We start from the raw sequence: 19,803 nt of genomic DNA on the forward strand, positions 1-19,803 counted from the left end.
CACCTGTCTCCTTGTACAGCCCAGTTCAGAGCCAGCTTGCTTCTGTACGTGATAACAATTACACTGCAGTTGCTTGTGTGGAGGGCAATTCCAATCTGATTGTGTAAACTTGGCTTGGACCGCCATCATATCCCCTCCTATTTTTGAATGTTGATAGGGCATTACTGTTTTCCCACCCAGAAAGCTATTTGGTGCGGGGAAATGAATGAGACCTGCATTAAGGTCATCATCATCATCATACATTATTCGCACATGTGCCTTTTCCATTAGATCTGTGCACGGTGACGTGCATTGAAGAGCCACAGTTCAACTGCAGTTTCTCTGGAGAAAGATGTGTGTTCGCATGTCACTCCGTGTGACAATCCGCATTTGTTCTGTGCATTTTTCTGCGATACCCTAATGCTTTTCTGTGTGAGAAAATCCCAGGGTTAAGATCGCTTTCATTTCTCACTCGGTCTTCCCTGCCAAAAGCATTATAGTACTGAAAGAGGCTGTATAGAATTAATGGATGCAGTGATGAATATTTATAACACAACTCCTCCAGCCACTGACTACACGTAGAATCGCTAATGGGACATTTGAGCAGGGACACCCAAATCTACAGCCCCCTTTCCCTCTTCCCTCCCCCACCCCACCTACCACACATATGCTCCAATCTGGCCTTCACCATGAGCCTCCCAGGGGGTGAAATGTATCCCCCCCCTCCAGCAGCCCAGGAAGCTTCTTCCATTCCTGATGTCTTTATTGCTGTAGACGGCCTGTCACCCCCCCCCCCCTGCCCCAACTCCTCAATTATTCAAAGGCAGCTGAAATCAATAATCCAGTTGGAAATCGGAAATCTGTGTTCCCCCTAGTAAGGCCCAAGGGTGTGTGATAAAATAAATAAAACCCTTACGGATATTTTTTTAAAATGACCTTAGAGTTTTTTTATATACTCTTTTTATTTAGGCATTTAGTGCGGTAGCGGAGGGGAATATGACATACCTAGCACTATATGCATCAATAACAACAACAACAACAACAACAACAACAACAACAACAACAATAAATAATTAGTTACTGTTGGGGTGGGCAATCATCTAGCCTCTGCCAGTTTCCACTTCTCCACTGCTGTGTGGGTCGTGGGTAAAACTCTTTCATCTCATCTAGTTTATACAACTAGTAAAGGTATAGTATAGACTCCGCTAACCCAGAAATAGTACCTTTACCTCAGGATGAGAACAGAACGTGCGGCGGCAGCAGGAGGCCCCATTAGCTAAAGTGGTACCTCAGGTTAAGAACAGTTTCAGGTTAAGAACGGACCTCCAGAATGAATTAAGTTCTTAAGCCAATGTACCACTGGATAGTCCGATCTTAACTGCTGAATTGAAGCTCAGGGTTTATCCACACTCATCTTTTACCCCATTATTTCCAGGTATGGGTCCGTGCTTCAAAATTCCATTTCTGAAGCTCCCCCCTCCCCAATCTTTCCCATCGGAAACCCAGTTTTTAGTGCTCAGCCGCAGCAAATAGCAGTTCAAGTTTTCCACAAATTGCTGTTTTCTTCAATTGAGCTTTAAAGAGCAGGTTTTTGCAGGGAAAGCAAAAACAAAGGCCGCTTGGACGCAGAGCTTTAAAGCCCAGAAAGGAAGGATAGCTAAGTTTGGACAAGCTCTCAGTTAAGCAAAGTCTGTCCTTTAATTTCTGTGTATCTGATGAGATCCGATTCAGCAGGCAATACTGGATTTTCACAAGGCACAACCACAGAACAATGAGAAAAGCTCTCAGACCCAGGGAAATTAATTGGTGCACAATATGATCAAAATGTGAGTCAAGCAAAAGTGTGGATGAGCCCTAACCAGCAGTAGATTTCTCAAGGAGTCTTTCCCAGTCCTTTCTAGATAGCTCAGTTAGAGCATAGTGCTGATAATGCCACGGTTGCAGGTTCAGTCCCCATATGCATTGCAGGGGGTTGGACTACATGATCCTCAAGGTCCCTTCGAACTCTAGAATTCTATGATTGAACCTGGGACCTTTGGTATAAAGAGCATCTGCTTTACCTCCAAGCAAAGATCCCAACCAATCCATCTGTTTGGATCAGTACAGTGATGCTGAGGGTTAAGGAGATTTAGCCCTCCTTTCCTGCTACCTTTGTTGCTGTATTAAGTATTCATTCAAGGGCAGAAAGCGACTGTTGGGTGTGTCTGTAGGACGGCATCCTGGGTGGATTGCAGTCCCTGCCTAGTGAAAATGCCCCAGATGTGATCATGCATTTACAAATGGGAGACAGTTTCCCTTTCTGCCCGTTGTGCCACTTCAGTGCCACTGCTTGCAGCCAGAACGGGAACAGGAACACTCTTTGGGCCTGTGGGCCCATTCTTGTAAGCCAAACGAACACCTGCTGGCCAGCAACTGAATTGGAGAAGGCGCCATTTGCTCACAGTCCTGCTCATTGTGACTCAGAGGCCGAGCTGGCAGCCGTGGAAGGAATGTGCGGGCAAGGGCACCTTGGTATTCCCAGCTCTATGTGTAAGCTCTTTGTTGGTCAGCCGTCAGGGTTAGGCAAGCGCCCACAGAGATTCCAGGGTGGTGTTAGCTGGCTTCTTGGCAGGACTGCTACGGACTCTGACTCTGGTTGTATAAGCATTGTCCAGTTTCCAGATCATGCCCACGGACTGTGAACCTCCTCCGTATGCAATGCCAGTTTAATATGAATCCCTGCCAGGTGAAGTGTGAAAGGCTGTGCATTCTGTTTCACTCCAGCAACAAGTAACCTTAGAGGTGTGCTCCTGATAAGGAAACCAGACTTGATGGGTGACATATAAAGAGTTGTCGTTCCTTTTGCTTTTGTGCTCCCCTCTTTCTTTCTGGCACCCTGACTTGAAACCAGATGTTCCCCTGCCCTCCAAGCTGCAGCTGCCGACCAACAACCTGCCATCTCTTGTTGCAGGGTGGAACAATTGGTCCTTTTTGATATTAGCCTGTGACTTTGGCTCATTTTCTCCCTGTGAGAATGCAATAATAATAATAATAAATTTTTTTTTATTATTTATACCCTGCCCATCTGGCTGGGTTTCCCCAGCCGCTAAAATACATTAAACATTAAAATCTTCCCTAAGCAGGGCTGCCTTCAGGTGTCTTCTAAAAGTTTGGTAGTTATTTTTCTCTTTGACATCTGGTGGGAGGGCGTTCTACAGGGCGGGTGCCACTACCAAGAAGGCCCTCTGCCTGGTTCCCTGTAACCTCACTTCTCGCAGCAAGGGAACCGCCAGAAGGTCCTCGGCGCTGGACCTCAGTGTCCAGGCAGAACAATGGAGGTGGAGACGCTCCTTCAGGTATATTGGACTGAGGCTGTTTAGGGCTTTAAAGGTCAGCACCAACACTTGGAATTGTGCTCGGAAACGTACTGGGAGCCATTGTAGTTCTTTCAAGCAATGCTAGTGGTCGCAAGGAGCTTGACTAGAATCGAGTGGGTTCTCATGTGCTTCACAATGTGTGTGTGTGTGTGTGTGTGTGTGTGTGTGTAAGGGAGCATCTCTTGCATTATTTTTCTCCATTATAAATCCCATCAAACATTCTCCGCATTCCTCCTCCTCGAGGGGATTTGCCGATACTTTTCTGTGCAACAGACCGAAGGCAAGACGGCAGCTTAGCGAAAATAAATACCGTAAATGTCGTTAGGAGCACTTCTCTCCAAAGAGCCTGGAAGGTTTGAACAGGGTCCCTTCTGTCCCCTCTTGTACCAGGCTTGGTGCATTTTTCTAGCACTCAAGAGTGGAGCTGCTTCCCCACGTGATCAGCTCCGGTTTCTCAGGGGCTTCTCATCTGATTCCTGATTTAGCTTGTTGATTAGCCAAGTGGCTAGAGCACTTTTTTGTTTTTATCTGACAGTTAGTTACCGTGGTGAAAACATGTCTGTTTGCATTATCTGCTCTTTACAAGGTAATCTCTACAGACCTCTCACCAGGGCTTGATCTGAGCCCAGCATTAGTCCTGAAACTTGTTTTGAGTGCAAGGACATAACCCTGGCATGTGTTAAGTAATAATGAAAAATGCCTCTGAGTATGTACAGAGGAGATTTTGTAATCCACTGAGTAACCTCAGCTGTTGCTGTGTAAACCTGGGATTAGGTTCTCCTATATCAAAAGAAGTACAGATGTCTGTATTTTTCTCTGACCATGATGCCTGTGTCATGTATAACTTACACATTTTGTAGTTAGTGAGCTTCTTGGGCTGTTTTACTTCGTAAAGCGTGATATACTAAGGATCAGTGCTTTTTTCCTGGGGGGACGCAGTAGTACACATACCCCTAAACATTTTTTTAAAGAAAAAAAGCACCGCTAAGGATTATAGTTAGTGAATTTCTTGATACTTTCAGTGATCTTCTTAGATTACGACACGTATTCTGTTTTTGTTGCTGCCTGTATTTCTTTTTTTAAAAAAATTCAAAATAAAATTCCATGAGGCAAAGATGGAGGAGGGAGAGGCTTCCCAGGAGATTTGAGCCGTGACCTCTTTCTCCTTATTTGTTTCTTCTTCTTTTTCTTAAGATCTTCTTCCCCATTGCTGTAGATCCCATGCTGTGCTTTGAGCTGGCAGGGCAGCCTGCTGCAGTGACACCAAGTACTGTAAAGTGCTAGGGCCTAATGTACTATATTGAGGCCATTGCCAAACAGTTATGAAGTGCTGGACCACAGCACTCAGAAGTGGATAGAGAGCTTAAGAGCCCCTCCAGACAGGTGGCTTTTTGTGTGGGTGTGTTATTGGTGCAATCATAGCTTAGTAGTGGTGGGTTTATAATGAACGGTCGTTGTCCACAAAATATCCTGCTTTATTAGTTGTCCTGTGATGCTTTCCCAATGTTAACGTCGTGTTGATGTCTCTGGAGGGGCACACTATAGCATACAATAGAAGCAGGACCCCAAAAAATAAATAACGCAGATCATTCACGGTATGAAAAGTAATAGGGTTGCAGCCGAGGGTTATGGGACATGCACCGTTTGCAAATGAAGCAGTATGTCCTCATCAGGCACAAACAGTATTGAAAGCGGGATTGTGTATAACCACCGCAAGATCATCGTGAGCACAAATCGTCATAAATGCACCATAAAACGGACATCTGGAAGGGTCCCGAATTGAAAAAGTGGTGTGTGGGTGTGCACATCTGCAGGCTTCCTTCTCTTAAAAGATGTAGGGGTGGTCTATGACCAGCATGGATAAAGGCAGAGATGGGAAGCAGTGGTCCTCCATATGTTGCTGGACTCCAACTTCCATCAACCCCTGTCAGCACAGCTAATGGTTTCTTGTTGTAGTTTAGTTGTTTAGTCGTGTCCAACTCTTCATGACCCCATGGACCAGAGCACGCCAGGCACTCCTGTCTTCCACTGCCTCCCGCACTTTGGTCAAACTCATGCTGGTAGCTTCAAGAACACTATCCAACCATCTTGTCTTCTGTCGTCCCCTTCTCCTTGTGCCCTCCATCTTTCCCAACATCAGGGTCTTTTCCAGTCTTCTCTTCTCATGAGGTGGCCAAAGTATTGGAGCCTCAGCTTCAGGATCTGTCCTTCCAGTGAGCACTCAGGGTTGATTTCCTTCAGAATGGAGAGGTTTGATCTTCTTGCAGTCCACGGGACTCTCAAGAGTCTCCTCCAGCACCATAATTCAAAAGCATCAATTCTTCAGCGATCAGCCTTCTTTATGGTCCAGCTCTCACTTCCATACATCACTACTGGGAAAACCATAGCTTTTACTATGCGGACCTTTGTTGGCAAGGTGATGTCTCTGCTTTTTAAGATGCTGTCTAGGTTTGTCTAGATGGTTTAGAGAGTTGTAATACAACAAAAGCTGGATAGCCAGAGGCTCCCCATCCCTGGATTAAATGCACTTTTCCTCATCTACCTGAAGCAAGAGCAAAAAGCGCTGGGAGACATCTGGGAATCTCCGTGTTCTGTAAAGTAGCCACACCACCTCGCTGAGTAGATGGAGCCAGAGTTAAAGCCAGACATAGCCTTGCTATCCAAAAGGGGCAGTCGGTGGGATACTGAAATGTATGTTACCCCTCTGGTTCATTCCCATGCACATCACAAGCGGCTGGTGACCTAACTGGGGCAGAACAAACAAGCACTCGAAATTCTTGTCATGTCTTTGGTTATTTTTGATTGCCCCTTGTGCTCCTGGTTGTCTCAGGCGGGTATTTGTGGCAGGGGCTGCTGTCTTCTGTCTCGCTCACTCATGGCATTTGGGGGAAGGGCATTGTTTTCATTTGCAAGAGTCAGTGCTGCAGTAGCAGCACGATTTAGGGAAGCAGCCAGGACAGGGAAGGGGAGGTTCTGTTGCCAGGTAAAGTGGGATGACCCCAACACGGTTTTGGGCCGGGGGCAAGAAATCCCCACACTGACTTGCCCACATGATACTGAAAAGGTCATAATAAAATAAGCAAATTAAGACGTTGCTGCTCTTTATGCTTCTTCCAAAACCTGTTGCCTGCCTCACACCCTGCATAATGGTGGGGCTGATTTTGACTGGGGAGCACTGGGCTGGAGCAGGTTGAGATGAGAGATTGGCAATAAGTGGCGCTAATGGGGTTTTCTTTTTCCATGTGTTTTCCGCATCCTTGAATATTTTTAGGGGATCTGAATGTGGGCAGCCCCAAGTTGGAGGGAAACATTTGCTGCTTGTATCCACTGAGAAAGTTGTGCAGTAATTATATCTTGCCTGCAAGTGCCCCTCATGGGGTTGGAACCTGGTGGTTATACCCCTGGGGCAGCAGGCACACACACACAGTTGCATAAATATTTCTGGCCTCCTCCTTTTTTGGACATGCTGGATGCTGAGTTATTTTGAGTGAATTCCTGTTTATTTTTACCATCTCTCTCTCTGCCCTTCACCTCCCAGACTCCTTCCTGCCTATGAATTACCCTCTTCCCTAAGCCAGATCTATAGCAGGGGCTTGCAATTCCTGGCTAACCCAGTCACCATGCAATGCTGTTTAAAAGAGATGGGGTGTCAGTTCTGGGAATAAGAGAGGGGCAGAGACTTCCTGGCTGCTCTTTTCACAGCGGTGAGCAGCATAGAGAGATGGTAAAAAGTGGGCGACTCAAGCAAGCATTCTAGATGGTAATATTTTAGAGGCGCTAATAATGAAACAGCGTGTAATCCCATAATCATACTCCAGGATTCCTTGCAATGTGGCAGGGGATGTCGAGGCATAGTCCTCGGATGGTGCCATGTGTGCAGATGCTTTGTCTGGCTTTGACCCTGGTTTCTAATCTAGGTGACATCTAAGCCGTGTTCCCATGCTTTTGTGAGTAACTACTCTGAATTATAGGGACGTGGGTGGCGCTGTGGGTTAAACCACAGAGCCTAGGACTTGCTGATCAGAAGGTCGGCGGTTCGAATCCCCGCGATGGGGTGAGCTCCCGTTGCTTGGTCCCTGCTCCTGCCAACCTAGCAGTTCGAAAGCACATCAAAGTGCAAGTAGATAAATAGGTACCGCTCCAGTGGGAAGGTAAACGGCGTTTCCGTGCGCTGCCCTGGTTCACCAGAAGTGGCTTAGTCATGCTGGCCACATGACCTGGAAGCTGTACGCCGGCTCCCTTGGCCAATAAAGCGAGATGAGCGCCGCAACCCCAGAGTCGGTCACGACTGGACCTAATGGTCAGGGGTCCCTTTACCTTTTTACTCTGAATTATACCTGTTACAATGATTTCAGCATTAAACAACCTGCTTTCATAGTATCCAGGCATTTTTGCCCTGTTGCAAATTAACAACTTTGGTTCAGCCTGGCTGCATACTCTCTTGCCTTGTTTTAACCAGCTGCTCTGGGCTTTCCTGCATGATGACATTTCACAGTTTGTAAGGTCTTTTCTTCTCTATTCCCTGAGCAATGAGATGTTCATAACAGTCTTTGTAGTTTTCCCCAGTTGGCAAAGAGAATATTGTGCTTGATTACATGGTTGGCTCCTGACCATCCTTTGTTAAGCTGATTGCTTGCTAATAGTCAGAAATGATTCACTGATATCTCCTCAGTGGGTTGTCTGGAATGTAACAACTGGAAGTTAACAAGGCCTTGATGGCTGAAGAATCTCTATTCCCCCTCTGGTTTGGGGAAAGGGCAAATAATCCATTTGAAGCCAGATTTGCAACTTTGCTTTTTAGAAAAAAGCAAGGATCACGCTGGTAGCACAATACATTTCGAAACGTGTTCTGGATTGGGGCACCATTCAGTATAAAAATGGCCAGTTTGAGCATGCCTTTGGCAACAGGTAGTTTGGCCTCCAGGTTTTTTCTGACTGGCTGACACTATGACACCACACCATCATTGCTACCCAGTTCCCATTTTGTTCATTGCCATCCCTCTCTGGTCTCTAATAAAACTAAGGATGAAAGTCTTCTCACTTTCGTGGACCTTTCCTCTGGATTGCTTTGTCTTAACACGGCAGCTAGACTGGTGACTGGGAGTGGCCGTCGAGACCATATAACACCGGTCTTGAAAGACCTACACTGGCTCCCAGTACGTTTCCAAGCACAATTCAAAGTGTTGCCGCTGACCTTTAAAGCCCTAAACGGCCTTGGTCCAGTATACCTGAAGGAGCGTCTCCACCTCCATCGTTCTGTCCGGACACTGAGGTCCAGTGCCGAGGGCCTTCTAGCGGTTCCCTCGCTGCGAGAAGCCAAGTTACAGGGAACCAGACAGAGGGCCTTCTCGGTAGTGGCACCCGCCATGTGGAATGCCCTCCCACCAGATGTCAAAAATTACTACCAAACTTTTAGAAGACATCTGAAGGCAGCTCTGTTTAGGGAAGCTTTTAATGTTTAATAGGTTATTGTATTTTAGTGTTTTGTTGGAAGACACTCAGAGTGGCTGGGGAAACCCAGCCAGATGGACGGGGTATAAATAATAAATTATTATTATTATTATTATTATTATTATTATTATTATTATGCATGCTGGTATTGGTGTGCACATACATGCGCCAGAAGCAAAAGCAGAAAATGAAGAAGAGCCAGTGCAATTGACAATATTTTCTCTTAACCTTTCCAGTTTTATTAAAGGCTGTCGGGTGGGGAGGCCACACTGTAGATGCTCCCCGTGGTAATGGAAAAGGAGGAACAACTGAGGAAGGAAACTGTGCCTGAGAATAGATACTTTTGTACCTGGGGAAGTGGTTAAAGAGTGTGTGTGCTCCTGCGTTTGTGCGCAAGTGCGCACACAACCCTATAGAAAAGAGGAATAAAAACAGAGGACTTTGGATGGCACTCAGCAGGGAGGGGAGCCTGAGAGTGCTGCTGTCTTTTAAGTGGCGGGCTTGGACTTCCCTTCCAGCCGGCCAGCCCCACTTCCTTCACAATGAGAAAATACCCAGAACCTATTCCAGCTGATTCCCTTCAACCCAAGGCTCGTTCAGTATACTCGAGTGCATCACATTCATTTTTATTCTGTTTAATATATGCATGATCTGAAGGCTCTTGGGGAGATGGTGTGTAGCCAATGGGGAACAGGCTTAAGGGTTTATCTAGGAAGGATATACCGAGTGCTTGCAAGTGAAGGCGCATTCGCTTTCCCATGGGATTGCTTTCGCAGCTGCTCAAGGAAATGTCTAAGCTTGCATGTGCCAAAATGTACCACCCTGCATGTGTGTGTGTTTCTAAGCATGTTGAAGTTGGGTGGAATTAGTCCAGGGAAAATAAGAAATTTATGCACGGACAGATTTCCACACCTGTTGTTTTCTGACTTGAAGTCAACCCAAACGTCCCTTTTGTGTATATTTGGAGTTGCCTGTGTTGAACTGAGGAGTGAGTGGTTTTTCCATTTACGATATGACACACTCAGGCTTTACCCATTTTCCAACAGCTTCTGAGAATGAGCTGTATCTATCGCTATCTGGTTGAACCGCAAGAATGCATGAAAAAAGCAAATTGTAGTGGTTGCAACCCGACTGAAATGGTGGTGTGAATGCATGTGCAGAAAACTCAACAGCTGCACAATTGTTATGACCTCAGTATCCACCCTCTCTGCTGAGAAAATACCTTCTAATTAACAGCCTGTTTAGGGATATGGTCAAGGAGTAGCGGGGGGGGGGGGGAGCTTGCTTTTAGGATATGTTTCCTTTTAACCTCTGTTCTGCAGTAATTCCTTGTGGTTAGAGGGCACTGCTCCCCCTTTTTTTCTTGGACTCTTCCAGGAAGCTACATGATTGTTCAGGGTTGCTCCTAGCTTGTTCTGTTGCTGTGGATACTTGAAAGTGACCACTTGGTTCCATTGTTGCTGTGTACATACGGCTTGAAATGCAGGGAGCTTGTTTTTTTCACAGAGTACTTTTCTACGCAGTACTTTGCAATTGTACATACCTTCATGTGATTTCTTTGTCTAAAGTTGGAGTTATTATTGTCTGTGTGCATGCAGGGGTGTGCGTGTGTGTGTGAATATTCTGTTCATCAATATTCTGTTCTCCCTTCCCCACAGTTAGTCTATCCATGTCCCCACAATGCTGGCAGAAATGACATAACAGCTCCCTGCATCCTTTCTCACTTTAAAAAATCACACTTTTTCCGTGTACAGTTGATCTCTCAACTTACACACATTTAACCTGTGCGCGTTCAGCTTTCTGTGTGTGGCAGAAAAAGAGAGATGAAATTTAAAAGTGGGTGAGGTTCCAGGAAAAATGACTTTGGCAATCCTACCCGCTATTGAACCCAATGTGTTTTGTCTCTATGAATTTTGGCTTTAGGTACAATCTCCAGAACGTAACCCCTGCACGTGTTGCAGGCTTACTGTGCTGAAACTCTGGTAGGAAAGCAGGAATGGAGCCATTAGATCTGCTTCAGTAGGAGGTGACCTGCAGACTGTGCATTAGATAGACCCAACCGTGTGGGACAGGGATGACTTGGGGACATTGTAATGTGTACAGAATCCCTATCTGCCTGCATCTAGCACTGAATGCACATTATCACACACTGTGTAGGTAAAAGGTAAAGGTAAAGGATCCCTGGACAGTTAAGTCCAGTCAAATGCGACTATGGGGTTGTGGTTCTTATCTCACTTTCAGGCCAAGAGAGCTGACATTTGTCCACAGACAGCTTTCCGGGTCATGTGCCCAGCATGACTAAACTGCTTATGGCACAATGGGACACCGTGACAGAAGCCAGAGCACATGGAAGTGCCATTTACCTTCCTGCCACAGCGGTACCTATTTATCTACTTGCGCTGGCATGCTTTCCAACTGCTAGGTTGGCAGGAGCTGGGACAGAGCAACGGGAGCTCACCCTGTCACATGGATTTGAACCACTGACCTTCTGATTGGCAAGCCCAAGAGGCTCAGTGGTTTAGACCACAGTGCTACCTGCATCCCTATGCCCTGTGTACACGCCCTGTGTCTCGTAACTCTTCAGGTGGAAATCTCTTTCCTGGACACCCAACCATATGGGCCATGTAGTCCAACTCACTCTGGATTCAATCTAGAGCAGCTTCTGAGGTCAGAGTGAGTTCTTCACAGGCCATGATTAAAACTCCCCTGGGACTTTGCTGAATTTTCTGCAGCACGGATGTAGCTGAGATCAGAGGGTGTGTTTTGCTAGGGAAGATCAGGGAAGAGGAAGCTTTCATCCTGACCCCACCATCTTTCCCCTCTGCTCTCGGTGGCTCATCTTATCTTGATTAATTACTCAGAGGCAGCTTATTTATTGTACATGCCAGTTCCTGGCATTGCCGCAGCTGTGCTCACCAGGCATCATTCCTCCTTCATTATGAACGCAGCCCCCAACTAGTTTGTCATTAGTTCCAGATCAGTGCCTGAGGTATCATTGCTGCTGTATCCCTTGCCAGGCCAAGGCAGAGCCGCTTACAGAAGGGTCCCTGTGCCCAAAGCTATGGATAAAGTTTCAAGAAGGCTGGTAGAAAGGCACCCACATTCCCCTTCCCCAGGATTTTAAAGGCAAATCTTTAGAAAGCCAGGCTGCTTCTGCTCGCCACCAGATTCTATATCTGGGGGAAAGTGCAAGATCAAGGGATTCTCTGCTCACTTTTATTGGTAACAGGTCCCTTTTCTAGATGCAGATTCTCCCCTCTCCTCTAATAGCCAGGATACACCACCCTGTCATTGGGTAGAGAAGACATACTACCCCCTTCCTAACTATGGAGTTTTTAAGAAACCTTCTACATATTCATGCTGGTAGCATGAAGCTAAAGGTTAAGCTTTCAGAGACAGTCTCTGCTGTGGGGGAATCAGGGCGCAGTTAGCACTTCCCTGGCAACTTCCCATATATCCTTATGGAAGTTACCCTTCCCTTCTGAAGGCCTAGGTTTTGAAAACTATTTATGTTGTGATGTGTGTCTGTTTTAAAGAAAGGAAGTTATAAATTTGTAGTTTGCTGTACTAAAACGATTCCCTCTTTCATTTCTTCACTTCAAAAGTTCTCAAGTTAACCCATGTAAACTTGTGTGTATCAGGATCTCTCTTTTCCTCTGTGCCCCTGTGGTGGATTACCAATCCAGCAAAGCAGCCTTACTGGGCAAAGAAGGACTGTGTGGGTTTTTTCTCATTTCAGCACTGGCAGAGAACAACTTTACAAAACCCCGCCCCACTCCCATTTCTTTTAAATTCCCCTTCATAAATTTCCAAGAAATATTATCAAAGGCCTTCTCCGCGTCTATAAAAATTAGAACTGCTTTAGTGTTAATATTTGTTTGCAAAAGTTCCAAAATGTCAATAATGTTCCTTGTATTAGCAAATAAATGTCTTCCTGGGAGAAAGCCTGCCTGGTCTTTATGAATTATCTCATTTAAAACTCTTTTGAGTCTTCCTGCCAAAACGTCAGCAAATATTTTATAATCCACATTTAAAAGGGAAATGGGGCGGTAGTTCTTAAGTTGTGTCTTTTCAGTTTCTGATTTTGGTATCAATGTGATGAAAGCTTCCTTCCACGATTCAGGCGCCTTCTTTCCCTCCATAATTTCACTGCTGACCTCCATCAATGGTTGAATCAAATAGTCACTTAATGTCTTATAGTACTTGGAGGTCAAGCCATCTGGCCCTGGAGACTTGCCCAACTTCATATTCTGAATGGCCTGTTCTATCTCTAGTCGTGTTATTTTACTATTCAGGAGTGATCTATTTTCTTGTGATAGTTTTTTAAGTCCATTTTTCTCCAAAAATTTTGCAATCTCTTCCTCCTTTTGTGGCCCTTGAGTGTATAATTTCTTAAAATATTTCTGGAAACATTTTCTAATTTCCACCGGGTTCTGAATATTCCTTCCTTCTATTTCCAAATTTGTTACTATGTTCAGCTTTTGTCTCTTCTTCAACTGCCATGCCAGCAGTTTCCCACATTTATTAGCCGATTCAAATGTTTTTTGTTTCATTGATTTAATCTTCCATTCTATTTCCTGATTTATCAGTTTGGAATATTGTGCCTGATGAAGTTTAATTTCTCTCAAAATCGGCTGTGACTTCGGGTTTACTCTTAGTTTCTTCTCTAACTCTTTAATTTTCCCCAAAATCTTGTCCTTTTTCTCATTTTGTAGTCTTTTCTTTATGGCGTTCTGTTGTATCAAGAACCCTCTCATCACAGCTTTGCTTGCGTCCCAGATTGTTCTTTTTTCCACAGCAGTGTTCAAATTTATCTCAAAATAGTCCTTTATTGTTTTTTTGGCCTTCTTGATAATCTCCTGATCTCTAAACAGGTTGTCATTCATCTTCCATCTAAAGGAGCCGGTTGGTAATAATGTCATGTCCATTTTCAACGCGTTATGATCGGAGCAGGTCTTTGGGCAGATTTCCACTTTCTTCACCTTAGGAGCCAGACCTCTAGAAATCCATATTTGGTCAATTCTTGTCCAAGTCAGTTGGGCTTCAGAGAAAAATGTTCCTTCTTTCCCTAAGGGGTTCTTTGTCCTCCATATATCAATCCAGTCCATGTTGTCTGTCATTTCAAAAAAGGTCTTTGGTAGTCTGCCTTCTTTAGTAACCTTTTGGCTTTGTGACCTATCCATGTTTGTAGAAACGATCCCATTCATATCTCCCATCATAATGATGTTATCATAGTCCAGATAATCCAGCATAATCTCATGCAACTTCTTGTAGAATTCTGATTTCCCTTCATTTGGAGCGTAGATTCCTAATATCAAAATTTTCTCTCCTTGGTGCTGTATTTCAATTGCCAAAATTCTTCCATGTTCATCTTTAAATAAAAATTTTGGTGAGAGGCTCTCCTTTGCATATATCACCACTCCTCTCTTCTTAACTAAGTCCGAAGATATAAATTCTTGGCCTAACCTTTTATTTACCAATATTTTTCTGTGGAGCCTAGTCACATGTGTTTCTTGTAAACAAGTAATGTCTAGTTGCTCCTTTTTTAATATGTGAAAGATTTTCTTCCTTTTTTCCGGACTGTTGCAGCCATTTATATTCCAACTTAAAAGTTGCAGAGACATCCTGGATAGATCTGTTTAGTTTCCTTGGGATGGTATTTTGTTCTGTAAGTCTTCAGGGTTCTGAGGTACAGGCACCTGTGGTGGTTCAGGCCCTGAGGGTAGTTCAAGTCCTTTATGAAGGTCCTCTCCGTAGGCAGTCAAAAACTTATCCCTATCTTCCAAAGTTCTAATTTTAATCTTCTTCCCTCTAAAGGTAAAAGATAGTCCTTGGGGAAAGTCCCACCTAAAGATGATTGAGTTGCTTCTCAGCAGTTTTACTAAGTCCAAATATTCAGATCTAAGATCCAACAGCTGTTTAGGAATGTCCTTAAAAATCTCAATTCTTTTGTCCGAAATGTTCAAAGAGCTTCCGTAGTGCAGGCCCAAAATCTTGTCCCTTTCCTCCTTTGATCTCAACGTAATCAAACAGTCTCTGGGCCTTTCTCTCTTTGTGAGTCTTCCAAGTCTGAAGGCTGACACAATTTTAAAATCTTCCTCCTCTAGACCCCAGAACTTGGAGAATTCTTTGGTCAGAAACTCAGCTAGATTACCTTCTTCCACTTCTGGTATCGATCTTATCCTTAAATTAATCTCCCTGTTCCGAAGTTCCAACATGGAGAGATAGGTCTGGTGTTCCCCAACCTGCTTACTGAGCGGCCTTACTTCTTTTTCCAACTCTCCCACTCTTTGGCTGGTCTCTTCGGCCAGTTTCTGATTTTCACCTGCAGCCTCCTTCAGTTGTCCGATTGCTTGTGCATTCTGTGCAACTTGCCCAGATAATTTGTTTAAAGTTTCTGTATTAAGGTCAATTTTCGCAGTTTGTTGGTCAACTTTCCTCTCCAAAGACTCCAATTTCTCAAGAATTCTCTCTAGTACAGAACCAGATCCTCCTGAGGCCATCTCTTCTAGTTGTAAATCCTCAGTTTCTTCCTCCCCTGCCTGTGACAGGGAGGTAACTTTTTCCTCCGAGGGCAAAGTGGGCACAGATGATCTGCGTGCTTGTGAGGCTGCAGTTACGGTTGTCAGAGTTGTTTGTCTGGTTCTTAGTCCCTTTCTTTTTGCGCCACTCATTCCAAAGTTATCTAGCAGTCAAGGTCAAGCTGAGTTATTCCCATGGGAAAGCTACGGCCCAGATGGTAGCAGTCAAACAAAGGGCCGGGAAATAGAAAGTAAAACAATGTTTTTGTTGTAAATCCTCAATCCTCTAGGGGGAGCATAAAATGTCCTAGGAAGAAGAGTCCATTCCACATACGAAATCTGAACCAATACTTAGGGATCTTCACAAAAGTAGTTTTAGCAGAGTTGGTTTTAGGTTTGCCACAATATTTCAAGTTGTGCTTACTGGAGTTCCAAAATGCAAGAACGTAACCATTCTGAACTCCCTCAGACTGTCTCAAAGTTTAAATAGAATGTATCCAAATTTGCAGTCTGACAGTTCTACTGCTCAGGCAGTTCTGACACCTGGGCTTCTTAAACAGAATTGTAATCCACAAAGAAAGGAGTATATAGGTCCTAATAAAAGTCCAAAAATCAATTGCTTACAGTCTTTAAAGGGAAAAGTAATTTCTGCGGGTGCTCAATCTGAGCTGTCAAAAGTTCTCTCTATGCCTCCACTCCTCCTGCTCTTTGCTTTAAAAGTCAATGGCTGCGGAGGACGGACTTCCTTTTCCTCGTCTCTCCGCTTTCAGCTTATTTTCAATATTTTTAGTCCCGAAATTTAGTAAAGTCCTCAATTACTCACGGGTTGTTACGTTTTAGAATCTTGTGTTGAAGGAAGAAAGGTCGGCGCTCACCGGCAACGGCAACGCGGCTTCGCTCCGCTGAATGCGCATAGACCCACAGCGCCGCTACCCCCTCTGCGATCCGGAGCCCCTTACGGGGTTCCCTCAACGTTTCGGGGGTAGCTCCTGGCGCCCGCCGGGTCCCGAGACCGCAGGCTTCCGCTGCCTGCGGTTTTCCAGAATGGGTCTCCGCTTCGCCGTAGCGGACGACCCTTTTCCAGCGTAGCTTCCCTCTCCCGGTTAGGAAAGGGCAGCCATTACCGTTCGCGCCGCCTCCGGAAGGTTTTGAAAATGGGATTGACGCGATTTATTCAGAACAAAAGGCAAAACTGATAGTTAACAATGTGGTTACAGAAGAGTTTAAGATTGAAAAAGGGACACGACAAGGCTGCCCGATTTCCCCCTTGCTGTTTATTTCTGTCCTGGAGGTGCTCTTGAACTTGATTAGAGGGGACCGGTTGGTGCAAGGGATTCAGATCGGAGTGAAACAATATAAACTTAAAGCTTTTGCAGATGACCTTGTTTTGACATTGCAAGAGCCAGAATCTAGTACAAAAAGAGTGTTACAATTGATTCAGGACTTTGGTCGGGTAGCGGGCTTTAAACTAAACAAACAGAAAACTAAGGTGTTGGGAAAAAACTTGACAGATGCAGAGTCAGAACGGTTTCAGAGAGAAACAGAACTAGCTGTGGTTAAAAAAGTAAAGTACCTAGGGGTAAACATAACAGCAAAAAATCTGAGTCTATTTAAGGATAATTATGAAAAATGTTGGTCTGAAATTAAGAGAGACTTGGACAGTTGGTCAAAATTGAAGCTTTCTTTGTTAGGCCGAATTGCTGCTATTAAGATGAATGTATTGCCTAAGATGTTGTTTTTATTTCAAACATTGCAAATTGTGGATAAGACGGAGTGCTTCAGGAAGTGGCAGAGAGATATTTCTAAATTTGTCTGGCAGGGCAAAAAGCCCAGAATTAAGTTTAAGATATTAACTGATGCGAAAGAAAGAGGGGGCTTTGCCCTGCCAGACTTAAGGTTGTACTACGAAGCCGCAGCTTTCTGCTGGCTAAAAGACTGGCTACTTCTAGAGGACACTGATGTGTTAGATTTAGAAGGTTTTAACAATGCATTTGGCTGGCATTCATACTTATGGTATGACAAAGTTAAGATCAATAAGGCCTTTAAGAACCATATTGTCAGGAAAGCAGTGTTTAATGTCTGGACAAAATACAAAGACCTATTGGAAAATAAAACTCCAAGATGGCTATCACCTCTGGAGGCTAAGGCCCGAAAAAGACCCAATATGGAGGCCAAATGGCCGAAATATTGGGAAATAATAGAGAAAGAGGGCAACAATTGGAAATTGCAGAGTTTGGAAAAAATGAAAGACAAAGTGCGAGACTGGTTACATTACGCTCAGATTCAAGAAATTTTTAAAAAGGATAAAAAGTTAGGATTCCAGGTGGAGAAATCGAAGTTGGAAACAGAATTGTTAGAACCTAAGACTAAAGTACTTTCAAGAATGTATAACTTGCTGTTGAAATGGAATACACAAGATGAAATGGTTAAGTCGGCCATGATAAAGTGGGCACAGGATATTGGGCATAATATTATGTTTGAGGATTGGGAAAGGTTGTGGACCACGGGGATGAACTTCACGGCATGTAATGCTCTGAAGGAAAATGTAATGAAAATGATATATAGGTGGTACATGACCCCAGTTAAACTAGCCAAAATATGCCATGTGCCAGACAACAAATGTTGGAAATGTAAGGAAAATGAAGGAACATTCTTTCACCTCTGGTGGACTTGTCCCAGGGTGAAGGTCTTCTGGGAAATGATATATAATGAGCTGAAAAAGGTATTTAAGTATACCTTCCTTAAGAAACCAGAGGCCTTCCTCCTGGGCATTGTCGGCCAGATGGTGCCAAAGAAGGACCGAACATTCTTTTTGTACGCAACAGCAGCAGCAAGGATACTTATCGCCAAGAAGTGGAAAACTCAAGATCTACCCACTCTGGAAGAATGGCAGATGCAGCTGATGGACTATATGCAACTGGCTGAGATGACTGGCAGAATTCGAGACCTGGGAGAAGAGAGGGTTGAAGAAGATTGGAGGAAATTTAAGATTTATTTACAAAAATATTGTGATTTGGTGGAAAGTTAAGTAGGATGTTTGATCATAAACAATTGGCCACCACAAAATCGGATCGAAATGGGATGTAAAGTGAGATTAAGGGAAATTAATTTACAGAGGATTATATTTAAATAAGTGGTTATAAAATTTGCAAATTAGATGATAAATTGCTGGGAAAAATTTATGATGATGAAAATGGCAGCGGGAGATGTGAGGAAGTCCAAAGAAGTCATGAAACTCTGTTGAGATAAAAGAAAGGTTGTCTATTTTTGTACTTTATTTTGTAAAAACCCCTAATAAAAATTTATTAAAAAAAAAAGAGAACAACTTTAGGATTGTTCGCACTTTTGTGTCCTCTTCTGTTTTGTGTGTGTGCAATTGAGCAGGGGAATGCATAGCTGTTTGTGCCTTTTTATGGCATAATGAAAGCTTCCCTCTGTGACTTCTTGAAAACTTCTGTAGTTGTGGCGATTACCATGCATTTATGCCCTTTGAATGTATTAATGTATATGGATGAATGTTGTGAAGGCCTGAAAATCTCGGCTTCCTAGATGTAAGGTCAGAGAACTGATCCACCTAATTTTGTATTGTGCAATAGCTGTCCCGAGTAATGGCTAGGAACTATTTTTCTTTATTAAAAAACACCCTGAAATTCTCAGCTACCCATATTCTGTTCCAGATGCAATTTCCCATTCCACCCTCCTGGCATCCTTACCAAGCTGACAGCCCTGGCCATCATTCTTAGCTCTCCATCTCCATCCTTAAGTGTAGATTCATCTTCACCACTTCATTCTGAGGGGCATTAATCATGAGGGTTTTTATTGCTTTGCATCTGGCCTGAAGGCATCTGCGCAAGTAGGGGAGAAAGGTCATATGTGTGGACTGGCAGGTGCAGATGAGCCCTGCCTCCAGCCTTCCTTGTGCCCCGTAGCCAGGAAACCTGGCAGCAGCTAACATTGGATGGGGCTTCTGCAGTCATAACACAGCACCATAACAAAGGTCGCAGCTGCTCAGCATACTAAATTGTTGTATTGGCCATGGTGTGTAGGCGGATGCCTTGATCCAAGAGAAAAGGGAAAATGGAGACCGGTACCCATGATTGCCCACAACTTTTGCCATATTAAAGCATTCCTGTGCTAGATTTTCCCCTTCAAACCACCCCTCTTCTCATGAGACCCTTTCCTGGTAAGCACAGTCAGTTGAATCTGACATTCTGCTTTGGCTCTCTTGGGGGAAATCATTTATGAAAGTATATCCCCCCCCTCCAACTGTTGCAACCCACTTGTTTGGCCATGTTCATGGAAAAATCTGTGTCCAGAAGCCATGACAATCCAGTGGGAAGAGCCTCTAGGTCCCTGAGAGGAGGGGAAGCAGGATGTTGGATGTGGGGAGAAAGGAGAGTGCTTTAAAAGCTTCATTCCCCAAAGGAGCTGACATTCACAAGGGTTGGGAAGAGTTTGGGCCTCTAAAACAGTGGCATGCACACTGGAGCTTGTAG

The 19,803-nt window shown here is 44.3% G+C and overlaps 1 protein-coding gene across 18 annotated transcripts in view; it reads left to right on the forward strand.

The window, feature by feature from the left end:
- Positions 1-19,803, forward strand: part of ITGA7 (integrin subunit alpha 7) — a 100,393-nt gene that overhangs the window by 38,255 nt on the left and 42,335 nt on the right. The gene's annotated exons all lie outside the window — the stretch shown is intronic.

This window comes from Podarcis gaigeae, assembly GCF_964106915.1.
Source record: "Podarcis gaigeae genome assembly, chromosome: 2".
Taxonomy (NCBI): Eukaryota; Metazoa; Chordata; class Lepidosauria; order Squamata; family Lacertidae; genus Podarcis; species Podarcis gaigeae.